The 5,643-nt window shown below is 39.7% G+C and overlaps 1 pseudogene; it reads left to right on the top strand.

The window, feature by feature from the left end:
- The first annotated feature begins 3,433 nt into the window (after positions 1-3,433).
- On the top strand, positions 3,434-4,429 carry LOC101147957 (PIN2/TERF1-interacting telomerase inhibitor 1-like; annotated as a pseudogene).
- The last annotated feature ends 1,214 nt before the right edge of the window (positions 4,430-5,643 follow it).

Raw genomic sequence — 5,643 nt, 5'->3', positions numbered from 1 at the left:
TGGAATGTCCTAGAAACTGATGCAGTTTTCTACTTCTTCCCAGAGGAGGAGTAAAAGATGCATGGTGCAGTGGGTGAATAAACTGTAAATGAAATAAACCGAAATGAGAATAATGAAGCCAAGAGTTGAATCTCCTCTCATGGTACTGTGGTCCTACAAATGTAAAGATGCTTGAGTCTTTTGTCATAAGTCCTATTTCTAAGCAATGAGGAGATGACAAAAATAAACGATCTCTTGATACAGATATGGAATGTATTCAAATATCTGATGTTCAAAACATAGACCCAACTTGATCCATTTTGATCTGAGAATGTTTACTTGTACCATTCAGCCTCAGGTTACAAGAAAAATAAACATGAAATCAAGTATGTAAATAAATCTGGTTGTGCTCCTTGCAACTTGAAATCAGTGTCTTTGACTGTTTCTAATTAAGGAAATAAGAGTTGAAAGCACTGGGGTTTTGTGGGGTTTTTGTTGTTGTCATTATTATTTGACACAAAGAGAAAATTTTGATCAGCCCACATGGTGGATTTGTCCAAATGTTGTGGGAAGTCAGGGACCCTGAACAGAGGGACGGGCTGAAGCCATGGCAGAAGAACATAAGTTGTGAAGATTTCATGGACATTTATTAGTTCCCCAAATTAATACTTTTATAATTTCTTACGCCTGTCTTTACTGCAATCTCTGAACATAAATTGTGAAGATTTCATGGACATTTTTCACTTCCCCAATCAATTCTCTAATTTCCTATGCCTGTCTTTACTTTAATCTCTTAATCCCATCATCTTCGTAAACCGAGGATGCATGTCACCTCAGGATCCTGTGATGATTGCATTATCTGCACAAATTGCTTGTACAGCATGTGTGTTTGAACAATATGAAATCTGGGCATCCAAAAGGAACAGGATAGCTGTGATTTTCAGGGAGCAAGGGAGGTAAACATTGGGCCTGACTGCCTGTGGGGCCAGACAGAACAGAGTCATATTTCTCTTCTTACAAAAGTGAATAGGAGAAATATTGCTGAATTCTTTTTCTCAGCAAGGAACAGCCCTGAGAAAGAGAATGCATTCCCAGGGATAGGTCTCTAAAATGGCCGCTCTGGGAGTGTCTGCTTTATGCAGTTGTAGATAAGGAATGAAACACGTCCTAGTCTCCTGCAGCACCCCCAGGCTTGCTAGGATTAGGAAATTCCAGCCTGGTGAATTCTAGTCAGACCGGTTCTCTGCTCTTGAACCTTGTTTCCTGCTAAGATGTTTATCAATGACAATGTGTGCCCAACAGGACATGGACCTTCATTAGCAATTCTAGTTTTGTCCTGACCTTGTGATCTCGCTCTGACCTTCTGCCTTGTGATCTTTTATTGGCCTATGAAGCATGTGATATCTGTGGCCCACACCCTATTCGTACACTCCCTCCCCTTGGAAAATTTCTAATAAAAACTTGCTACTTTTGCGGCTCAGGGAGCATCACAGAACCTGCCAACATGTGATGTCTTCCTCAGACACCCAGCTTTAAAATTTCTCTCTTTTGTATTCTTTCCCTTTATTTATCAGACTGGCCAACACTTAGAGAAAATAGAAAAGAACCTATGTTGAAATATCGGGGGCTGGTCCCCCAATATCCAAACCTACAGTGGCCAACTGTCCCAATTCACCTGGGACTAAGGAGTTTCCCAAGACAAGGGACTTTCAGTGCTGAAACCAGGATGGATATGGAAAAACTACCACAATTGGTCACCCTAGCAAGCCTAAAATGTGCCCTTTGCTTAAAACATGAATCCATTGCCTAGTTGTTATAATTGCAAACTTACCTCAGAATTAGTGAAATGGAAGAGATGTATTATTTATTGGACTTATACTGCAGAAAGCGCTGTATAAATATGAATGTCCATGAATGCAGATGACAGGATTTAACATGATGTGCTTGTGGAAAAGACTAATACCCATGTCCTTTCCAAGAGCTGTTTTGTGATGTTTCCTTCTAAGAAAAGTTAAAACAGATTTGTTTCTTCTTGACCTTTTCCTTTATGCTGAGAGCAATAACCATCCCAAAGTCTATAACCCCATTGGGTCAGGCTTTCTAATGAATGACCACAGAAAAATCAGCAGACACAGAAAGGAAGTTTCCTCTAGTGAAATTTTCTGCCAGTAAAATATTGATCTCTTTTGTCCTTGGGTCCCACAGGGAATTTTTGATAACTATTCTACAGTAAAGAACTTCCTGTTCACAAAACATATACTCCATTAACCTAATTAGAATAAGAATCTGCACTTCAACCAGAGCTTAGTATCCATTGTGAGGCTGGGTCCCTGAGGAAAATGTTCAATAGGAATTGGAAATATTGACAGCTATTCAATAATTTATATGAGAGCCAAACAAGTCATAGAGGAAAATATCAAAGCAAAACTACTTATCGCCTGTTAATAAGGATATACTGCGCCTTCTTCATTAAAAGTTTAGATAGGACTTCTGCTTCTTGCAGAAATTACTAAGTACCCCAATTAATCTTCATCTAGAGCTCACATAGTATATGATACTTTACTTGTAAGGAAAATCTATTAAACAATTTGAGAAGCAGAAGAGAACCAAAATTTATTAGCATGAGCCATTAAGGTCTAAGAGTCAATGGAAAAGGAAGTGACAATAAAATTTGAAGCTAAACATGATTGGAAGTGGTAGTAGAACAACAGGTACTTATCCAAAAGTAGTTTGAATCTGGGGACTACAAAGACACTGGTTGCCTAGTGGTTTGAGTGCAAGGAATGAGGACAAAGAGATTAGATCACAAGGGTAATGAGAAAACATACTACCGTGATATAGAGTAATGGCAAGGATGGGCTGTGAAATCCACCAGCCCTGGATTTGAATCCTGGCTCCATTCCACACAACCTGACCTTGGGTGAGTTACTTAACAATGTAAGCTACTGTTTCCACTTATTAAAATGGGGATAAGCTGGGCACCATAGCTTGAACCTGTAATCCCTCTACTCAAGACGCTGAGACAGGAGCACTGCTTGAGCCCAGGCATTCCAGATTGCAGTAAGCTATGATCACACCACTGCGCTCCAGCCTGGGAGACAGAGCGAGACCCTGTCTCAAATAAAATAAAATAAAATAAAATAAAATAATAAAATATAAAATAGGAATGCTATGTGGTTGTAGCAGATGAAAGTGCTGTTTGTGTATTAAGTTAAAATGGGTAAATATTAGCAAGTTCATATACTTCAACCTAAAGGGCACCTACCCCTAAGGTTGTTACAAGGATTCAGTGAAATAAGGGAACCAGTTCACCTAGGAATTAAGAACATAGTCTCTGGGCTGCTGTCCACCTGGCAAGGGAGTCCCATCTGTTCAGATTGTCCCAGATCTTGCTGCCCACCCAGTGGCCGAAGTCCTTCAGGTCTGGAGGTCGTGGTGTCACAGTCTCCATGACATGTTGATGCTGGCTGAGCAGCAGCAGAAGCAGAAGTGGGCTGTGAATACTCAAAACACTGCCTGGAGTAATGCTGATTCTAAATTTGGCCAGAGGATACTAGAGAAGATGGAATGGTCTAAAGGAAGGGGTTTAGGGGTTCAGGAGCAAGGAGGCCCAGATGATATTAAAGTTCAAGTTAAAAATAATGACCTGGGACTTCAAGCTACAATCAATAATGAAGCCAACTGGATTGCCCATCAAGATGATTTTAACTGGCTTCTGGCGGAACTGAACACTTGTCAGAGGCAGGAAACAGCAGACTCCTTAGACAACAAGAAAAAGAAATATTTTAGTCTTGAAGAAATTCCAAAATCTTCAAAAACTGTGTTCATCATAGGAAATTTACAAAAGAAAAGGATCTATCATCTCGGAGCAAAACAGATCTTGACTGCATTTTTGGGAAAAAACAGAGTAAGAAGACTCCCGAGGGTAATTCCAGTCCCTCCACTCCAGACAGAACAAAACCACGATGACAACCCATGCCTTCACCATCCAGGAGCGTTTTGCCAAGCGAATGGCAGCACTGAAGAACAAGCCCCAGGTTGCAGCTCCAGGGCCTGACATTTCCAAGACCCAAGTGGAATGCAAAAGGGGAAAGAAAAGAAACAAAGAGGCAACAGGTAAAAATGGGGAGAGTTACCCCCCAACACAGCCTAAGGCCAAGCCGCCTAAAGAGGGAAAGCCTAAGAGAGACAAGGTCCAGAAGTCGGCATCCAAGGAGAAAAGAGCACGGACAGACGGACAGTGCAGAGGCCTCTGCTGGGAAGAGAGTTCTGAGGCCTCTGCTCAGGGTGCAGGGAATTGTGTGCAGCCACCTGATGGCCAGGATTTCACCCTGAAGCCCAAAAAGACAAGAGGAAAAAAAAAGCTGCAAAGCCAGTAGAGGTAGCAATGGACACTACGCTGAAAGAAACACCAACGAAAAATAAGAAAAAGAAGAAAGGTTCCAAATGAATTCTCTCCAGCCAGGGCCTTCCGACCACTCAGCTTGTCAGGGCGCTGCTGGGGCAGACACCTCTGGCCTGAAGTCAGAGCAGAGTTCACCCCAGAGAGCCGGGGCACATCTTGTGACATGCCTGTGGGTGGCCGAGTCTCGCCCTCTCACCACATTTCTCCCCAAGTTATGTTCCCAGGAGGGCTTTTTTTAAATGTTCTAAATCATGGCTTTCATAAACAAATACATTTTTGTAAACTCTGAAAAAAAAAATAGTCTCTGGAGCCATGCAGCTTTCTTTTTAATGCTGACTCCACCAGCATCTAGTTATGTGATGCTGGGCAAATTACTTACTCTCCCTCTGCCTCCCTTTCCTCTTGCCTATAATAAGGTTATTAACAGCACCTGTTTTGTTGGCTTGTTGTGTTGGGATCAGTCGTTTGCAGACAATAACCAAGCAATAAATGTTAACAATATTAAACATCTTTGAGTACTAAGGCAGTTGGTCTAAAGTGAGCCTGGAAATAATTGATAAGCAATACAGTGTTCTATTGGCTCTTGTATATAGTTTTGTCTTTATGTACATAGCTAATTATTAGGTTGGTTCAAAAATAATTGCGGTTTTGCCATTAAGTGATGGCAAAAACTGTAATTACTTTTGCACCAAACTAATATCTACCTATCTAATTGTCTAAGTGATAATTTAATCATGACATTTTGATTATATAGGTAAATAATATAGTGTATATGTATATATATATACATATACACATATATGGTATATATATGCAGATAAATTTACATCTCCTTATTGGTGTTACATCAAAAGTTATGCCATCTAATAGTACAGTCGACTTATGAAGTTTAATATTTCATTTCACACTGATACATAAAATTATAATTGATGTTCAGATTCAAAAAATTAGAAAGCCAAAATATTATTTAGTGAGTAAAAAAAATTTACTAAGCAATAGCTTAACATTCTGCAGGATTAATGACCTTCAGAAGACTCTGTAAACTTCCGATCAAAATAGTTAAATAGAGATTTGGGGGGAAAAGTGCAACAGAAATCTGAAATATTGACATAGGTTTTTTTATTTTTTAGGATAACCAAATAAGAAATAGCAAAAATATCAAGTCAAAATTGTAAGGTTTTTAAAATTCATGTATCATAATTTTATGAGAATTTTAATGGTCATTTGCTCTAATTTATGATGGGCTCCACACTTAAGTT

The sequence above is a fragment of the Gorilla gorilla genome, chromosome 5 (assembly GCF_029281585.2).
Source record: "Gorilla gorilla gorilla isolate KB3781 chromosome 5, NHGRI_mGorGor1-v2.1_pri, whole genome shotgun sequence".
NCBI lineage: Eukaryota > Metazoa > Chordata > Mammalia > Primates > Hominidae > Gorilla > Gorilla gorilla.
The sequence above is the reverse complement of the archived record's forward strand: the minus strand, read 5'-3'. Positions and strand labels throughout refer to the sequence as shown.